At 48.4% G+C, this 20632-nt stretch overlaps 1 pseudogene; it reads left to right on the forward strand.

The window, feature by feature from the left end:
* The first annotated feature begins 1971 nt into the window (after positions 1-1971).
* On the forward strand, positions 1972-7049 carry LOC109455503 (small ribosomal subunit protein uS10 pseudogene; annotated as a pseudogene).
* The last annotated feature ends 13583 nt before the right edge of the window (positions 7050-20632 follow it).

Below are 20632 nucleotides of genomic sequence, written 5' to 3' on the forward strand. Positions count from 1 at the left end.
GTGCAGGCATTTATATCATTGTCTCCAAAGATCAGAAATTTCCAAACCACCAAAATGACCAGCCACATGGGATAGTTGACTAGAGGATGGCACGCCAGCTCCGTCGATGCTACCAAACGAAGAGTTTGTAGCACTGAGGAGAACGGGTATGATATAATAAGTTCAAAAATGGTCTTGTGCCAGAATGAGGCCTGAGAGCTGTTGGGTTAGTGTGGAGGGGACCAGAGGGAACAGTTCTTTTTGTCCTTTTTCAAATTTTATATAATGCGGTTGCTGCATTATTTTTATAATTTTTAAAAAAAAAATTAAGGGGGAAAATGTGTTCAGACCAAAGCAATGGCAGAGTGAGAGGAGGGCAACGAAACAAGTTGGTTTCCCTTCCTCATGATACCAACTCCCCCCCACCACCGACGTTTCAGGTTTTCTCACCACCGCCTTCTGGAACCCAGCCAGCCCAGGGGACAAACGCAGTGCCCATCCCCAAAGGGCTACACAGATTCTTAGGAATGTGAGAACCCTGCCCCGCATAGCTGTCTTGTCCAAAGCATAACTAGACTTCCAGAAGTGGGTAAGGGGGCCTATGTTCTTACAGGACAGCTGGACACAACCTCCCTCTGCCAAAAGCCTCCCCGGCTTCTGCCTGAAATCCCACCATTTGAGGCCCATTTAATTACCAAGGGTTTCCTCCTAACCCCTACTGGAGAAAATTGCCTCTCCCTCATGCCTCATATTCAGTCCAATGTAAGGCCAGTCCCAGCGGCAGCCCCAGGTCCAGGCTCACTCCCTTGATTCAGGTGAGTTAAGCAGCCCCCACACCATTCTCCTACTTCCCCTCAGCCTCACCTGCCCCTTTTCCTAAACTCCTCTTTCTCCAGGTACCAGCTGACCCAGCTGACTGCTGTTTCTTAAGTGACACTGGACTCCCTCCTTCCTCTGGGCCTTTGCCCATTTGCTCCCTGGGCTTAAAGCATCCTACCTGCCTAGTTCTGAGCACTCAATGCTCCGCTCAGATGTCCCCCTCCTCCAAGCAGCTCTCCCTGACCTCACATAATCCTACCGTGGATCTGGAGCCCGTCCAGGGTCCTCCCACCAAGCCCAGCACCCACCGCAGCAAGCCAGAGTGGGGGAGCCTCTATGTTCTCCTCTCCACCCCACACTCCTGGGAGTGCCAGCTGTGAGGCCTAAGGATCCCAGTTTGGGTGAGCGCTGGAGAGAAGGAAGCACAGCTGGAGTTGGGGGTGGGGGGGCAGGGTGCATATGTGAGCTTGGGGACAGCTGAGGACCCAAAAGGATCTGGGGTGCCTGGGCAGATTCTTGCTGGGAAAACTGAGGTGTCATGGGCGGGAGTGTGGTCACCAGCCCAGGCTTGGGGGACAGAAGTCCCTCTGACAGGCAGGGAGCCAGCAACACGGGAAGTCACTGGAAAGGATGAACCAGGCAACCCCACCCTAGCTCCAGCTACTAGTAGTCCCTTTGCCTTCCATATTGTCGTGGGGCATGACTTCCACTGGCAGAAAAGGGACCTGGCATTTGCTAAGTGAGGCCCCCCCAAAGTGGCAATATCTGAGCCTATACTGACTGATGGGGGACCCCTGTAGTACCTGTGCACTGGCTACCCACGGCCAGGTCTGGCGCTGCAGAAAAGACGGGGTTTCCTGGACCAGCTTCCATGCACAGCCTTCCATGTGATGAGTCTCAGCTTTGTTTTGTTTTGTTTTTTCTAATGGAAATAGTATATAAACTGTGTCACCCTGTTATTTAAAAAAAAAAAAAAAGAAAATGCTCATTGCAAAAATAAATTCAGAACGCACAGAAAAAAATACAAAGGTGAAACCCAAAACTGGACTCATTCCTACACCCACCCTCAGAAGGGTCTGGAAATTTTAAAAAGAACTTGAAAAGGGGATTCTTCCCCCTTTGTGAATGCCGTGGCCTCCCATTTGAATCACCTGGGGAGCTTGTTCAGTACAGATGTCCCAGTCGCACCGCAGACAAGAGAATCAGGACTTGAGAGCCGCTGTTCTGTGGGCTCGGGAGGCAGGGCTGGGCCTCACTAGTGGGCTCCAGCCGCACATCCCTGGGGAGACCCTGCCGGCCTTTGAGAGGATGGGTCAGCAGCCAGGTAACCCAGTGTCTCCACCTTCAAGTGTTTGCTTAACTCCTGCTGGCATCTTCAGAGGGGAAGCATGGCTTCAGGAGAGGAGTCATGAGAGAGAGAGGAAAGGGGAGACAGGAGGGCAAGCCTTCTGAGATATGGCACAAGCCTGTCTAGCACCCTGATATGGTCTGGGTCAGCGTCTCAATGCGCCACTCCCTCTCTAGATGGCCTGGGCCGGACCGGGCCCCTCGGGCCTGTGTCCTTACTGACACACGAAGGCAAGTGAGCGCCAGCGTCTGTCTCTGCGAGGCCTTCCAGCCCTGAGATTCTCCCTCCATATTTATTTTCCTGATGTCTTAGATGTTGAGAAAACACAAATACACATCATTCTTGGTGCAAACACCATCTAAATGAAGATTTTGTTCTATAATGTCAGCTTGCTCCCAAGATGCTGAGTGAAAATGGACTCTATAGTTTTCACTCCCAAGCCCACCCCAAACGGACCCACAAATGGAAAACTATCATCAAAGTGGCGAGGGCTTCTCATGAGTGAATCTCCAAAATTAAAAATAAAAAGCCTGGAGAACCGTTTTAGTTGGGTTCCGGAGTCTCAACGGTTTCTTATTTTTGCCTCCCTCTATGTTCCCAGCTGGTCTTGACTCAACACGCAATGGGTCCAATTAAATGAACAGAAACTGGCTTGGAAAGGGTGTGGTAAAGTATTTGGTTGAAGCCCATCTGTGAATGGAGGGGGCTGGGAATGGGGTGGGGAGTGAGTGGGCCCCTTCCCCCGCTTCATGTGTGGTTTCTGCATCTGCTCAGTCTACAGGGATAGGATGAGACGCTGTGTGTCATGGAGAACGAAATGTGGAAGTTCATAGCCTGTGTTAGGCCTGCAGTGGCTGAAGATAAAGGAGGGTGGTCCCCTGACCTCCACACAGAAGGTCTGGGGAATCTCACCAGGGTCCTCAGTCGCTGTGTAGTCTTGGGCCACTGAACCACTCTGAGCCACAGTTTCTTCATCTATGTAATGGGAATAATGAGTAGAAGGTAGAGGGGTAGGCAGTGGTCCCCCACTAGATGTCCAGAGCCTGTGGATGTGTTAGGTTACACAGCAAAGGGGAGTCACAGCTGAGGACAGAATTAACCTTGCTAATCAGCTAACTTTAACATAGATAATCCTGGATGATCTGGTTGGGTCCAATGTAATCAAAAGGGAGCTTAGAAGTGGAAGAGGGAGGCGAAAGAGAGTCCAGGTGGTGCAATGTAAGAACTCAATTGGCCACTGCTGGCTTTGAAGAGAAAGAGCCAGGAGCCAAGGAATGCAGGTCGCCTGTAGAAACTGGAAAAGGCAAGAAAGTGGCTTCTCCCCTAGAGCCTTCAGAAGGAACACAGCTCTGCCAACACCTTAAGTTCAGCCCCCTGGGACCCATTTCCAGAACAGATCTTGTTCTAATCTCCGGAACTGTGAAAAAATGCATGTGTGTTGTCCCACGCCACCGATTCGGTGCTAATGTTACAGCAGCAACTGGAAACGAATTCACGTACTTCGAAGGGTTATGGGTATCAAGCAGATGCATGGATATGCAGCACTCAGGGCCCTGGAAGCCCTCAAGGGAAGTTAGCTATTTCCATCACTACTGAGAGTGATTCGGGGTTTGCTGCCACCCACCGCCCTGCAATGCCCCAGTTCCCAGGCTTCCAGCAGCCCTGACAGCTGCCGTGGGATGCACCTTCTAAAGGTGGCTCTGGGTGGTGCGAAAGTGGGACCTGCATCCCTAGACCATCAGAACCATCCATTCTTGCTCACTCAGCAGAACTGTACAGACAGAAGTGGCAGGGAAGCCATGTCCTCCGTTTCTTAGCACCAGACCTGGAACAGCTGCTCTCAACCCTATCAGCACCAACCTGTTCCTAACCTTGAGGGGTAGGGGACATCAGTATGTTTTAAGCTCCCCAGGTGGTTCCCATGGCAGCCAAGGCTGAGAACTCGATCTAATCTAGAAAAAATGCTGATGGAAGAGCTACGCATTTGGCCTGTATTATTTACATAATAATGATGACGAGATGACCACAACAATGGGGTCACCGTTTTCTGATGGGGGGGTTAGAAGGTCTGGGCTAAACACTTCATATATGCTGTCTGCTAAATCCTTAAACGTGAGTCGTGGGTGAGCCTCCCACTTTACAGATGAGAAAACTGAGGTTCAGGAACGTGGAGAAACTCACCCAAAGTCACTCAGTTATCAAAGGATGGAGCCCCGATTTGAAATCACAAGACACACACATCTTTCCCCTTAGCCGAGAACATGTAAATCCTCAGCCAGCTCTACACGGAGCTGCAGGCCATCCCTCCAGTTCCTCCAGCGCCCTGATGGCAGGGGGGGGGGGGCGCGGAATGCTGCAATGGAAGAAGCTCCAGGTATAAGTGTGGACTTGGACAGAAGGGAGTAAAACATATCTTTGCATCATTCAATATATGTTTCATCTTGGTCTGTGGCTTCTTTGATAAACGTGGTCACCCTGAGTCAAGCCTTATCACTGGTAATATCTTTGCAAAGTTAATCCCACATGTTTTCAAAAATGCTTCATATATAAAGCAATGGAGATATGTTTAGTTCAGAGAGCTATACGTTTTTGAGATTGTCGAGACCTGCTGGCCAAGACTCCCACGAGCGTGGAACAGCCAAGTTTACTCCTCCTTGCATTGAGGGCGGACCTTCCCCAGGGGCCCATGAAGCGAGAGGATGTTAGAAGAGCCTGGAGGGGACTGGGCTTTGGGTGAGCGGTTTGGGGAGGGTCTAAGGGAGCAGGATTCACTCTCAATAGGGTGCTGTCAGAAAGGGGGGCATTTCTTTGCTGGGATGGACTCAGTCTCAGCTGCAGAGCAGGGAGCAGCATCCGGATGGACCCCTCCTTGTAGCCAAGAGGGGAGGTCAGCTACTGGGTGGGGGCCACAGTGACCTGTTCCCTCTCCCTGTGTCGTGGTCTCAGGCGACCTTGCCTGAGGTTGGTGTTTATGCCCCACAGGAGGACAGCACGGCCCTGCTGGGAGCCAGGACAGTGCGCAGGGGTCAGCAGGCCTTCTTGCAAGAATAAGAGTGAGTGAACCCTTTTGAAAATATTCTACAATTCCTGCTTTTCACATTCCCTTCTCTCTGTGCAGGCTCTGGCTGGGTATCTTACACATTTGCCCATCCCACACCTCGGCGGGCCCATTTGCAGAACCAAGCCATGTTTTCCAAAGCATTTACCACATAACGCTAGTTTCATGAGTTTCATGGAGTAATGGAATAAAAGGGTTCCTTGGACTATTGAGTTTGGGAAACACTGGGTTATTTGCTGCAGGACTTTTCAGAACTTTCAGTATGCTCCTGTGCCTTGTAAAATGCACAGAAAGAACTAGGGTACTTTCCAAATTTGTTTGACTACAAAACCTTTGGGTTTGGTGGGAGGGGGATTTTTTTGAGGGGAAGGCAGTGTCCCATGGGACAGACTTTATAAAATGCTGAAATAAAGGGGAGGCTGGAACAATGCCACCCAACTGATAAAGCATGGGCTTCCGAGGACCCCTGCAAGTCCTCACAAGGAGTTCCCATCACAAATACTCTTGCTTGCACACGTGTAGGTGGCTACTGTTCAGATGGAAAAAAAGGTGCTGGGATTAATTAAGGGCAAATCTGTTGGTTTAAACATGTAAGAGAATTCAGCGCAGTACCTGGTAACTATGGAGGTTCCCGATGCATGGAGGAGGCTCAACCCTCTGTGAGCCTTGCATGGTCTGATCTCACCCCCACACGTCCTGCCGTCTCTGCTTGCTCCTCTTTGCCCTCCCTCCCGCTAAAATCGGGCTTTCTGCTCATCTGCCCTCAAGCATGTTCCTTCCCAGCCCAGGCTTCCCACAGGCTTTTCTTTCCCTCTGTCAGGGGTCCTCCCATCTCCACTCACCCACAGACGCCTGCCCTCACTCCCCAGACGAGGGGAGGTCCCCTGCTGCCTTCTCTAGTGGGTCTTTCCTAGTTTTTTTTTCTAGCACTTTCCACACTGAGATTTACATGGACTCCTCTCAGCGTGTGAATGGGTCTGTGTTCACCCCTACAAACAGGGCCATGTCTGTTTGCTCTCTGTTGCATCCACAGCTCTGAGAACCAAGGACTGGGTTTGGACACAGCAGTTGCTCACTAAACATGTGTTGAGTGACTAAATGAATGTGAGGGCTCCACAGAGGATTTTAATACTTAAAAAGATCCCCAAGACTCAGAAACATTGGAAACCATGGTGCAAAGCATGCATGAAGTATTAACAGTAAAACACATAAAAGGTATTAACAATAGACAATGGGGTGCATGCAGCCAAGGGATGTGAGGCTTTGGGGGAAGGGAGGAATGAAAATGTCCTAAAATTGAGTGTGGTGAGTGTTGCAAGTACAACCTTCTGTGACTGTACTGAAGGCCATTAAATTGTTCGTGTTAGATGAGTAAACTGCATGTGAATTATATCGCAATAAAGCTGCTACAAAAAATAGGTGAGTCCTGCTCCTGACTCCCCGCTGTTCACTCTTCCCGAGGAACAAGCCGGTCAGGAAGTCGCGCCACAGCCACGGCTTTTAAAGTTACCGGAAAGGCACCCGGGAAATGAGAGGTGGCGATTCACAGAATTAGAATGACTCTAACCAGCCGCAACGGAAAATCCTTGGAGAAGGTGTATGTTGACTTGATCAGAGGCACAAAGGAAAAGAATCTCAAAGAGAAAGGACCAGTTCGGATGCCTACCAAGACAGTGAGCATCACTACAAGAAAACCTCCCTCTGTGGAAGGTTCTGAGAACTTGGGATTGTTTTCAGATCCACGAGTGACTCACTGACCTGCACAGTCCTGAGATTGGGAAGCAGATCACGTCCATGAGTCCTGAGCCAGGAGCCGAGGTGGAAGTCCCCACTGCAGATGCTTAAATCAGCCTTTTAAATAAACTGGCCATCAGTTGTTAAAAAATAAAAATAAATAAGTGAGTCTGGGTATGAGACTCAGAAGTATGAGTGTTCACTGCACTATTCTTATAAATTTTCTGAACATTTAAAATTATTTCCCATTAAGTGTTTTAAAGGGATGTATCAGGTCCCTCCGTCTCAAGTGAACAAGATTTTAGGAATCCGTTTCCCTCCCTCATTCGATAAACATGTTCTTTGTATTTATTCTGTGCCACGCTTGTCATTATAACAAGCACTTTATATACATTCATTTGCTCAATTCTAACAGTCTCCCTCCAAGGTAGGTCGTATTAACTTATTCTTTGTACAAATGAGAAAACTGTGGCCCATGGAGGGGAGTAGCTTGCCAAGATAACCCAGCAAGTAAGAAAAGGAGGCAGGACCAACCTGAGAATGTCCGACCAAATTGTCTGGACTCTTTGCTATTGCACTGGCCAAACCCAAGAGCAAGCTTCAAGTATAGATGTCGGTTAGGGGTGTGGGTCCAGAGACGAACCCTGCAGAAAAATAGGCAGAGTGGTGGTGTTTTTTTAAGGGGGTCTAATTCAGTCTATCACACATGTCTTGCCCACAGCACCTGGGCCGCTTTCTGACTGGAGGGGCCACAGAAACCTCAGCAGCTCATGTTGCAATAGTGGGGCCCTGCCACACAGCTAAGTTGGCAGCTGCTCAGGAAGACACAGCCTCTGGCTGTCCGACACAGGTGCCCAAGACAGGGACAGACCATCCCAGCAAAGTGCAGCATGGACTCCGGTCTCAGAGCCCAGGGCAGCAAGACCCTCCCACCGCTGGGAGAGGGGGAGCCCTCCCTGACCCCCCACTGGCAGTGAGGTGAGATCCTGAAACTAAACCTCCCCGACCAGTTCCCCTTCCATCGCCAGCGAAACGTGGGACTTCCACTAATGATTCCTTTTTGGGAGTCGCTTGTTCCTTAGGGCAGGACGTGGAGAGTTGGATTCAGGAAGTCTTCAGTTTTCAACTTCACGTTTTCGCTTTTCTTATCAGAAAGGTGTATGACTAATCTCATGAGCTGGGCACCTCATTGCTATGGAACTACCTCGATGTTCACGGTCCCCGAAACTTCGCCCATCTCTTGTGTATGTGTCAAGGTGGGAGCCTGAGGCGAAACGAAATTCAGAATGAGAAGAGCTGAAATAGAAACAAGAAGAGTTGGGGACAGGAGCTAGTCATATGGCTGCAGAAGCTGAGGCTGTCCTTCTTGGTGGGGTCTCTGCATGGGGCGGGGGCATTCTACAAGCAGAAGCCACCTCAGAGGACTTCCTGGGGAACAGCAATGTCCCTGAAACCGACCCAGCTTCTAAGCCACATAGACCTGGCTCCACATGTGGGTGGCTGCCTGACACACAAAATCACCTCCCTTCCCTGGGCCTCAGTTTCCCCATCTGTAAAATAGGGCAACAATTACACCCCCCAACCCCAAGCAGGTTATAGAGGATTGAGTCAGCACACCCACCCATAAATTGGTACTACCAATTCTAATAATAACTATGATTTATTGAGCACCTATTTATTCTATCAATCAAACAGTATGATGCAACATTTAGGAATTCCACTCCTATCACGCTCAGGGAGTTTCCTTACGTGATCGTTACAGCAATCCCTGGAGACAGGTCCTATATGAGGACGCTGAGGTTCTTAGTGTCAACTGGTCTACCCAGAGTCCATCTAGGTTTGCAGCCTGCCGCTTAAGCGATTTAGGGTCCCTCTTTAAGCTAGAGTACAAAATTCAGCCCCCAGCCCAGGAATGGATCAGGGCAAGAAAGGAGTGCTGGAGCTTAAGCTTCCTGAGCCCCGTGGGACATCTGCCACTGTGCCAGGATCCCTCCCAGGCTGGGTGATCCCAGCACCTGGGCCGCGACCTCCTTTGCGTGCAAGGAACTCCAAAAGTGACCAAAGTGCTGAGTGCGTGCAGAGGACAAAGCACTCTGTCTTCCTCAGGCAACCAGCAAATATGTCCCCCTGGGGTCTTGCAGGAGGATAAGGAAGTGGGGGGGGCGGTGGTGTGGAGAAAGACAGGCATGTAAGTGTGCAGTTGTCAAGGGAATGGGAAGGCGGGAGTATGGGACTGAGAGTGGGGAACGTGGAAGGCAGAGAGGAGCTCTGACAAGTGGATGAGGGACAGCTAGGAGTGTGAGCCACGGAGTGCAGCAGCCACTGATGGTTAAGCAGAGCGTGGGAGTTGGGCACTGGCCCCATCAGAGACAGATTCTAGAACATTCTCTCGGGCTCTTGAAAGGATGGTGGAGCAGAGCAGGCAGCTTGGCAAGCAGCTGGGAGGCTGCCATGCCTTAGTTTTAATTAATTTACATGTCAATAACCACATGAGTCTAGGATTTACTTCAAAGGACCCAGTATGGTGATGGAGGGATTGGTTGCAGTTATGGATGAAACAGAGTTGGCCATGGGCTGAAAACTATTAATGCTGAATGATGGGTATATAAGTTCAGTCTATTCTCTATCCTTCTTATATGTTTGAAATTGTACATAATAAAAATTTTTGTTAAAGTAAAAAGTTAATAAAAATAAAGTTGTTTAAATAAATAACTAGATTACCACGTGGGGCTATTGGTCTCTGTATTGGACAGCACAGTGCTAAGTCATTATAGGGTTTAGGATGGGGAGCTGTGACGTGTTCAGATTTATGTGGCTAAACGATGGCTCTGTCTGCTGGGAAGAGAGCAGATTAGAAGGGTGGCTGAAGGTTTGCAGGGACAATAATTACCACATTATGGCAGTTATCCAGGCAAGAGATGATGGTGGCCTAAAGGGAGCAAGGTGGCAAAGGTGGCGCTCAGCTTTCTAGTCTCTTCAAATGTCCATAACTGAGATACAGAAGCCGGGAAGGGGAGCCAACTTTCGGGGTAAGGGAAGTGATTGAAATAAGGAATTTGGGTTTAGACATTTTGAGTGAGGTGACTATGGGCCATCTTGGCAGAGAAGTCAAGGGGGGATTCCATGGACACTTCTGGAATCTATCGCACTGGTGCTAAAGACACAGATTCAGAAGTCATCAGCCAATGGTAGTGGCTGCATCATAGGAGTAGATATGGTCACATGAAAAGATCCTGAGAGATGGCAGATGGAGTAACAACTCCCACCTGGCGATGCCGCCAACACACCTAAGAAATGTTTGAGCACCGAGAAGGGGAGTTTCTCTTCACCTTGGGGGTGTTATCCCAGTGGAACAGTCACTGTGGACCCCCATACTCCTCATTCTTACCCCTTCAGTTCCAGTCGGATGCCCTGCATGTCTTCACCTGACAGCTTTCTCCAGTCAGCTGGGTCTGCTTTGCTGCCCGGATGAGAAGTGCAGGGACCCACGTCCCCTGGGAACAACGCTCGTATATGCGTTCACCCCTCTTACCCTCACAATCACTCAGAGATTAGTTTCTGTCAGTATCACCCCGAGTTTACAGACAAGGAGCTGGAGCACAGACATATGGAGGCCTTCGCCCAAAGTCACACAGCTGGCAGGTGGCAGAGACAATGTTCCAGCCAGGATGCCTGTCACCAAGCAGCACTCATTGCCAGCATGTTCCTGTCTCCTTATCGTCGCACCTCGATTATGACACCAGCAATGGGACCACATTATTCACCTGCCTTGACATTGGCTGTCAGGATAGTAATGGCTGCAGGAGTTGAGCTGTTGCTTCCAAACCCTGCTCCAGGCTCTCTGCAGGCATTTCATCCTCACTGTCCCACCCCGAAGTCCAGGGCTGGAGTTGACACTTCACTGGAAGAAGCTCCTCTCTCTACACTCTAGACTTGGGGTTTAAAAATAAAGAAAAATAAAGCTTGGTTCAAAATTAGTCTTGCTTCAAGATTCGCTACAAAGAACACAAGACACAGTTTCCTGTGGTTTTTTTTCTTCTTCTTCAGTTTTTTTTAAGACTTCCAGAAAAGTTTCCTCTGCAAAACTTAAGACCAAAAGGGTAAAAAATGCAAATGTGATGGTCCAACCTTGAAAAATCGTGTTATGTACCCAGCCCAGGGAAGCCACAGAGAGACTCAGAAGAGAGCCACATCTTAAAGTCTCAGAAGCTCCAAAGAGGAGCTGGATAGAATTGTTAGGAGTCACCAAGACTGTTGGCTCCTTTAGGGCAGAGGTGACTCCTTGGACCCTGTGTGCTGAACCTGGCACCATGCTTGGCTCAGTGGATGGATGGATGGATGGATGGATGGATGGATGGATGGATGGATGGTTGATGGGCAGATGGATGATGGATAGATGGGTGAATGGACAGATAGTTGATGGGGGATGGGTGATAGGTGGATGGATGATGGATGGATTAATGGATGGATGGATGGATGGATGGATGGATGGATGGATGGATGGATGGATGGATGAAACATGGATGGATGATGGGCAGGTATTTAATGGATATATGGGTGGGTGTATAGATGGCTGATGAGTGGATAGATGAGGGGTGGGTGAGTGGATAGATGGATGGGTAGGTGGATTTGTTCATTTATTATAACAAGTGTACCAAATTCATGGAAGATGTTAACAATGGGGAAAATTGGGTGTAAGGTTTATGGGAATGCTGTGGCTATCTTTGCAATTTTTTTGTAAATCTAAAATGACTCTGAAAAATAAAGTGTTGTGTTTTTTCTTAATTCAGATGTTCAGCCTCCATCTCGAGAGAATGATTCTGGCCTGGATGGGGTACAGGCATTGATCTTTCCTAAAGCTCCCCAACTTGCCCCAGGGGCAAGCAGCCCTGCTTTATATGATGGACATTGGTGGTCCAGCCTTAGGAGAGAGTGCAGCCACTCTGGACTGGTCCATGATGGGCTGAGTTAAGTGGCACTGGCAAAGGCTGTGAGTAACCATGGTGCTGAGTCATGGTGCTGTAATTGGGATCCTTATCCCAGCGTGGGAAAAAGGAGCTAGATGCTCTGAGGTCCCTGCCAACCACAAGACTCCATGGCTCTAAAAGGAAAAGGCCACCAAGTTCAGGGGACCTTGGTTCTAGTGTAAGAAATATGTTCCTGGCTTCGTGACATCTGGGCTCTCCTTCCCGCAACAGCAGAGAGAAGGCTGGATTTGGATGCTGAAAGCTGTGGTCCTCAAACAGAGCAGGGTGACAGGCTAGCACACAGCACCCCTCCTGTGGGTGGGCTACAGAATGGTGGCCGCTGCTAAGGGTAGTGTTTTGCTATCACGGCAATACATTCTGTAATGAGCATCAGAGGAGGATACAGGTTAAGTGCAGGAGCCCCACATTCTGACAACGGTGCCCTTGATGAACAAGCTATGGGACCTTGCGCAAGCTGCTTCGCCTCTCTGTGCTTCCGTTTCCTCACCTGTAAAAGAGGAATGACAATAATAAGAACCTCACAGGGTTGTTGTGCAACTAGAGATGATACCAGAAATGCTCCAAAGAGGATGACTGTCATCCACAGGACCACAAGCTCTGCTGGACAGGACCCTGTGTCCTTATTCATTGACACAGACCAGGCTTGGCGCATGGGTATCTAGCCAACATCCATGGGGCTGTTCAATAATTAACCAAATATGGGACCTGTTCAATAATTAACCAAATATCTGTAAGATAAAACAATGGATGTTCTATAGGGGCCCATGGTATAATTAGCTACAAGGCACAGAAGGGAAGATAAGAAGGTATATTTCCTGGAACTTGGGAAGACATCCTACTGTCAGTATGAGACACATTTAATAATATTTCTCCCATACACTAAACCCTTCATGGTGCCGTTGTGATCATTGGCATACTTACTGAGCCAAAGCCTTGCTATTTCGTCCAGACTCAGAAAAGTAGCTCATGCTGGAAAGTTGCTCCAGCCTGGGCCTCTGGCTCAGGACGTTTGGGCTACAGTGTAATGTATATTAGTCCCCATTCAGCAAGAAGACTTGAAGTAATTAGCTCTCACCTGATAAATGGTTCAAAGTGAGGACACAGGATCCACATTCGAGGAAGAGGGTGAGGGTCAGTTCTGGAACCTTCCAATTGCTTCAGAATTCATAGCTCACCCACTCACACATTCATTCATTTGAATGTTCGTTCAACAAACGTCCCTGGAGCTCCTAGTAGATGCCAGGGATTAAGAGGGACATCTTGTTGGTAACAATTAGGTTGAGTCTCTAGGGTAAGAAGTTTGGGGGGTTTTTGGTTTTATTTTTTTTAACATTTTTGGCATTTTGAAGCTCTCCTATCTGAAATGAAACAGAAATTGTAAGCCTCATTGAGAAAGTAATTCCTTTCCTCCCACACAACCCAAGGCAATGAGTCTGATAATGTTCAGATTTTCCAATTACAAATGACCTTTAGGTCAAGCCCAAGAACTCAATGGAAACTAAGGAAAATTTCTTAATGCACTACACTAACACTGGCTTTAAGTGGAACTATCTTGACTGTGACAGCATCGTGGTTGAATTTTACACCAGAGAAAGGAAGCATCGACTTTAACCTCAAAAGGAGGAAGACCATAATAGTCACACACACACACACACACACACACACACACACACACACACACACAAAGCAATCTTCTAAACCAGAAATCCCGAGCCACTAGTCGCAGCCTGGTTGGGGAACGTGTCAGGGATTTTTTTCCAAGGAGAGCTACTTCAAGGCCGACCCCAGGATGGCAAAGAGCTTGGCACATGGAGGACTCGAGATGGGGAGTGGGTGGGGGGGGGAGAAGAAGAAGAGGAAAATGCCAGTGAAGACGCAGCTGGCAGAAGCAAGTCAGGAGGAAGTGGCTTTGTGAGTCGTCGACTTCACAAGCAGGCCCAGAAGCAGAAACTCAACTACACAGGGCACAGAGCTATTTTCATTCTTGGGGTTTTTACTCCATGTCCCCGAAGTGCTCTGGGCAGCATAGCTCCCACATGACACCGCCAAGAGCCTGAACTCACAGAAAAGGAGAGAAGAGAAGGCAGGTCTACGGAAGAGAGAGTGAAGGGTGCAGGTGATGGGACGTCCCGACAGTGGAACCTGGGCCACATGGGGCCCACTCTCTGGGCCTCATTTTCCTCATTGGTTCACTACGGTTCTGTCTGAGTTTCCTCTTGCTGCTGTAACACACAACAACACACATGTGTTCTCTTACCATCTAGAGGTCAGAAGTCTGACACAGGTCTCAGTGGGCTAAAGTGAAGGTGTCAGCCGAGCCAATTCTCTCTGGAGGATCCAGGGGAGATTCTGTTTCCTTATCTTTTCCAGATTCTAGAGGCCACCATCCTCCGTGGCCTCCGTGGCTTATGGTCCCTTCCTCCATCTTCAAACCCAGCAAGGTAGCATTTTCCAGTCTCTCTCTGATGTTGACCCTCCTGCCTCCTCCTTATTGGATCCTCGCGATGGCATAGGGGCCCCCAGATAATACAGGATCCTCTCCTATCTCAGTCTTCAACTTACTTATTCAAACCTGCAAAGTCCCTTTTACCCCAAAGGTCACACACCCCCAGGTTTCTTCTGGGCACTAGAACATGCACACCTTGGGGGTCATTGTCCCGTCTACCAGAAGTTTCTTCCCTCTTGAACTTTCTAAGGGTCTGGATAAGAGAGCTGAGTCTTCTACAAAACTCGCTATCGGTTACAACAGGGGCTAATGTTCATCAGGGAGGTTTTCCCCCATTTACACAGTGTCCAGTCTAATCGACCCTCATCCTCACAGGTTAGGTCCCATCCTCATCTCCGGTCCACAGAGGAGGAGAGTAAGGCTTGGCGTGGAGAGCAGTAATTGAGCTGCCCACATTCACACAGAAGCGAACAGAAAATTGGAAAGCTGAATCCACATCTTGCCAGAGCGTGAGCCCTTAACCACGTGGATATACGACCGCTCCGATGCCAGAGGCGGGAATCACACTTACCTAGTTGAATCACGATGGATCAAAGATGGAAACCAGGAGAACGCCTACAAGTCCCTACAAAAAAGACAGACAGCCCCAAGAAAGAGGGGGTGAGAACTGAAACTACCAGCACTTCACCAAAGAGCTTGTCCAATTACTATCCAACAAGGGGCCCAACTCCATTAGCCAGCAGAAAAATACCAAGTAAAACCCAAATGAGCCGTGGTGATACCCATCAGAATCGCTGCAACAGAAACAACTGGAAGTACCAAGTGTTGGTAAGGAAATGAAGCACCAGGAATGCTCACGCTCCCTCGGGAATATGGGGGACTGTGCGACAGCACGCGGCCAAACTGCACCTATGCACACCTGTGGCTCTGAAATCTGAATGGTGTGTGCGCTACCAGACTGTTCAGGCAGGACCATCAGTGGCAGCCAACAAACCAGGCGCCCATCCACAGAAGAAGGGAATAATCACGATGTAGTCGCACCATAGGATGTAATACCGCGTGGAAATGAATGCATGACCCCAGACGCACCCGAGAAGCAGGGGTGCTGCTTACCGCATAATGGTGAGTGAGGGGAGTCACACACACACAAAGAAACACTAAATAATCCTATTTCTGTAATTTCCCAAAAGTAGGCACGTGGTTAGGGGCTGCTACTTGGTAGTAAAAGCATAAAGAAAAGCAGGGAGGTGGTTACCCTAAAAGTCAAGAAAACACTCTCTTTCAACCAACACCTTCTCCCTTGGTAGGGGAGAGGACAGTGTTAATTGGGCACCGCCGGGGCCAGCGAGCCCATTGACCCTGGACTTACTCTGCAGCCCCCAAGCTCCTTTCACAAACCATAATGCCAGAAGGGGGTGGGGAGTGTGGGTGAAAAAGGGGAAGGGACTAAGATAATATCGGGGTAACAATGCCTGGTGTCAGATGGGTGTTAGACTTGTCGGAGTGATCCCTTCATAAGTTATATACATGTCTAATCACTATGTTGTACATCTGAAACTAATATAATATTGTATGTCAACTGCAATTAAAAATATTTTTTAATTAAAAAAAAACCATCGTCTCACTGTGGCTTCTCGCCCCATTTGCCAGGGGAGGAAAATGAGGGTCAGAGAGGTCGCGCTATCACACACGTGCAGCGGTGGGCAGAGTGCACTGCCCACCCCCAGCCTTTCCTGGCCCAGGCTGTGGGCAGGATCTGAGGGGGCAGCTGCTGACCTCTGGTGCCCACAAGTTTCCACGCCTGAGGCGGAGGGAAGTGCTCTCAAGTAACGTCACACTCAGGAAATGAAAGGCACATTTAAAGGAATTACCTTGAGTTTCAGAACTGCCTGAATCCCACACCTTCGCTGAGACTTCCGAAAAGCAGCTTTGTCTTGAGTACAACTGTCTTGACCGGGGGTCTTGCACCTTTAGCGGGGCCAGGCAAGTGCAGCTGTTTGGAATCCGTCATTTTCCTTGTGACTATACAAGCTCAGCCATGTAGTAAGGTCCTGGTTGCTTCCAGAGACCTACGGATCAGCCCCCATCTCCCACCCACGCCAAGCCCAGTCTCCAGGCCCCAGCCCAACGCCTCGCCCCCGGCCACCTCCATCTTCCTCCATCAGGGATCCGCCAAACCCCCCTTGGTGCCCTCTGTCTCCATCCCCTCAGCCCCCGTGTCCCTGTCACAGCTTGCCACATGGATCACACAGCGCCTTAGGAAGCATGATTAGCCTGGTTCCTACTGGGCAGTAAGCATTCACTTACTCATCAGGACATATTTTTTTAGCACATACTAAATGGAGATTTAATAGTGAGCAGACACTCTCCCTCCCTTCATGAAGATGAATTAAAAGTTGTCAGGGACCAGATAGTAAATATGTTAAGCTTTGGGGGCGGGGGGCCATTCAGTCTCTGTTCCAACTACTCAGCTGTGTCACAGTTGCACAAATGTAGCCACAGACAATATGTAAATGAATGAGTGTGGTTGCGTTTCAATAAATCTTTATTGACAATAACAAGTGGTGGGCCAGATTTGCCCGCTTTTCTGACACCTGATCTAAGGGAACCAGAAGATACAGTGCAAGAACCAGGATTGGCAACAGCAGAGCTGTCACCACCCAAAAGTAGTTCCCAAAGGGACAAGGGGAAGGAGTGGTTACTGGAACCCAGGAAAAGTCACATAGAGTCTGTCGCATTAGGAGGGACAGAGCCAACTCAGGAAGACTGGGAGAAAACTGAGATAGAAGCAACACTGACCTCTCTCTCCTCCTTCCCTCTGATCTCTGATGGGGGTTCCCATTGCCTGAGTTCTGCTGGAAGTCAGCGGGCAAGGGAGCCTGTTAGTGGTCCACGGAATTCAGCCTCCTAGGGAGAGAACGGGGTGCTTACTGGAGCCAACAGAAGACATCCAGCATGACAAGCTTAGAACAGTGTCTGCTCAGGTAGATGTTCAAATAGAACTAACAGACAGGCCCGTTTGAAAATCTCCTAGCTCCCTCTGATCAATTCCACACTCACTAAGCACGCTCCCAAATTGGTGCCCACATCACCTGCCCATAGGGAGAAGCACTCTACCTCGAGTGCTGAGCTGTGTTTCCCCATCATTACTGTCATTGTAATGATGTCACTAGAATCATCCCAATTGCTAACATTTCTCTAGTGCTTGCTGTATGCTGAGTGCTTGTCTAAGCACTTGACACAGATGACCTCATTTAATCTTCTTAACTACCCCAGGAAGTCAAGGCAATTAATCCTTACAGTCTATATGAAGTAGGAATAATGGATAATTTACAGCCAAGGATACTGAAATTCAGAGAAGGGAAGTCATTTACCCAGTGTCCCACAGCTAATCACTGACCAAGTCAAGATTTAAATCCAGGTCTCGCTGACTTCTGAGCCCAGAGATATGCCCTTTGCATCAGCCCATACTGGACGTGAGTAAGAACACAGGCACTTTTCCCACCATGTTCCCCCTTTCTCCTTCTCATCTCCAAATGCCATCCTCACCTCCCCTCTAGACCTGCCTTTGGACAATGGAGCCTGCTGCCCAGTGCTCAGCCCCCAGGGGTCCCTGCCACTGTCCTGTGGCCCTGTCTGACCCAGTGATGCAAGAGCTCCAGCCAGCCTTGCAGTTGAAATATTCTGAAATGTACAGTAGACCAGGCCATCTGCTTCCTCCAAACATTGCCTTCTGCCTTTGCCAGGACCCAGAGCAAACGTGCAAGAACACCAAAGCAACAGTCACTTTATTTCTGGGCTCAGGATTTCTAACTGGCTGGATTGCTCAATGCCTCATTTCAGACGGAGGGAGGAGGGCAAAAGAAAGGCTGCTGCAGATGCTGCAGGAAGGGAAATGATGGACAGAGAGATAACATCTGAGTCTGCTAATGCACTGTGATTTCCACCCCACCCCCCGCTCCCCCAAAAAGCTCTTCAAAAAAACAGCCAGGGTCCCTCCCTCTTATGTTTCTCGGAGAGATTTTTGGTTTCCAGATTCTTTATTCTTTCCAACTCCCTCTGGTCCTTATAATTTATGAAAAGGTGAAGGGGAGGATGATTGCTAGGTACCAGGCACTTGATGCATGTGTGTGACCCTTATAAAGCCAGGTGCCACGGGGCTCAATCTCAGAAATGTTCCTCTTGCTAAAACATAGTTCCACAACCAGGTGTACTTTCAAGTTAACTCATTTCCCCTATTTTCACGTCTTGAGAAGGGGTAGGTCCCACAGATAGCCCATCACAGCACTTGTAAATAGCCTTTTCCTTTCCTACGTGCCACCATCATTGATATCCTAAAACTCCCTCCGCACTCAAGTGTAGTACTTTCTTTGATTTCCTGGCGTGCCCCCCCACCACCCTTTCTTTATCCTATAGATTAATGTAGTTTCTCTCCAGCAAAAAAACAATCCATCTAGGAAGAGAGGAGAAGGCAAGAACTGAGCTTATAATTAGAGTTTTCTCTCCAGAAGACCAGAAGGGGAGCAGAGATCTGTAAACGTACTCACAATTTCTGCTGCAAGACTTCCATGGGTTTATTTAGCCTCACAAAAACTCTCATTTCTCCACTTTTTACAGGGAGAAGGGGCTAGGAAGTGAACTGACATGTCTTGAGCACCTACTATGTGCCAGGCAGCTTTGAATATGCTGTTTCCTAGAGCCCTGTCTTCCTCTAAAAGGGCCCCGCATTTTCACGTTCCTGTTCTATGGCAGCCTCTCTCACTGACCGCTGCTTTCACCCCCAGAGCCCTGACCTACATACATTCACTGTCCACTCTCTCAACAACCAGTGTATGCCGGCACCAACAGAGAGCACAGAAGAAATTACAATTATTTAATAATTGCATTATAATTCCAGCAGTCCCCCTTTGTTTACAGTTTCACTTTCCGTGATGTCAGTTACCTACAGTCAACCACGGTCCAAAAATAGTGAATGGAAAATTTCAGGAATAAACAACTCATGAGTTTTCAATTCCACGCTGTTCTGAGCAGCGTGATGAAATCTCACGCTGTCCCACTCCATCCTTTCCAAGACATGGGTCATCCTTCTGTCCAGTGTAGCCACGCTATGTGCTACCCACCCATCAGTCACTTAGTAGCCATTTCAGTGATCAGAGAGAAAGAGAATATTCACATAACTTTTATTACAGTATATTGTTATCATGGCTCTTGTTTTATTATTAGTTATTGCTGTTAATCTCTTACTGTGCCTAATTCATAAATTAAATTTTATCATAGGTACGTATGTATAGGTAAAAACGTAGTATACATAGGGTTTGGTACTGTCTGGGATTTCAGGCGTCCACTGATGGTTTTGGAACGGATAAGGGGGGACGACTGTATTGAGTTACTTATATAATACAGTTATTTAATAATCATATAATCAATGGAATGATTAATATAATTATAAAATTAAATAATTATAAAATAGAATCAAATAATTATGTAAGTATATAATTTATCACATTAAGTAATTAGCAATTATTCAATAATTGCATATAATTGTTTAATGATAATCCATTATTTATAATACTTATCAACATTTAATAATAAGGTCATTTAAGTACATTGATGATAAATGTGTGTACTGTCGCTTTTTTTAGTACTTGCGATATGTCAGGTGCTGTTTTAAGCTCTTTGTACTTATTGAGTCCTTTAATTCTCACCATAGGTATGATGACCCCCATTTTACAGAGAAAAGAATGGAGAAACAGAAAGTTTAAGTGATATTCTCAAGGACACACAGCTATGAAGCACTGAGCTGGAACTTGGGCCATGGGCTATCAGGGTCTGGAGGCGGCCCTCTGGCACTACACATCCTTCTTCCCAATAATCGTGACAATACTTTATGGAGCAGACGACGTCCAGCTGCCAGCAGCTGCATCCATGGCCGAGGCGGTTTTGGCTGCCAGAGACCACTCCTCCTGCGTGCAAGGTAAGCTAGAAGTACCACGTAATTAATGCCCCATCAGAGCAGCCCTCACCCACCAACTGATGGAGGGAGGTCCATGAATATCCTGCTCCCCTGATCCTGAGGGCTAGGTCTGCAGGCCTGTGCCTTGTCCTTTCCCAGAGTCCCAGCAGGACCACGCTCCAGCAGCCCCCGCATCACCGGCTTGGTAATGCACTGCCATCGCTTGTCCCCTTCCCTGACCATCCTACCTATGTGGGAGATGACCTACCACACAGACTGACACTCAAATCCTTGTTCTTGGCTCTGC

The sequence above is a fragment of the Rhinolophus sinicus genome, chromosome 8 (assembly GCF_057876585.1).
Source record: "Rhinolophus sinicus isolate RSI-liver-muscle chromosome 8, RSI-T2T, whole genome shotgun sequence".
Lineage (NCBI taxonomy): Eukaryota > Metazoa > Chordata > Mammalia > Chiroptera > Rhinolophidae > Rhinolophus > Rhinolophus sinicus.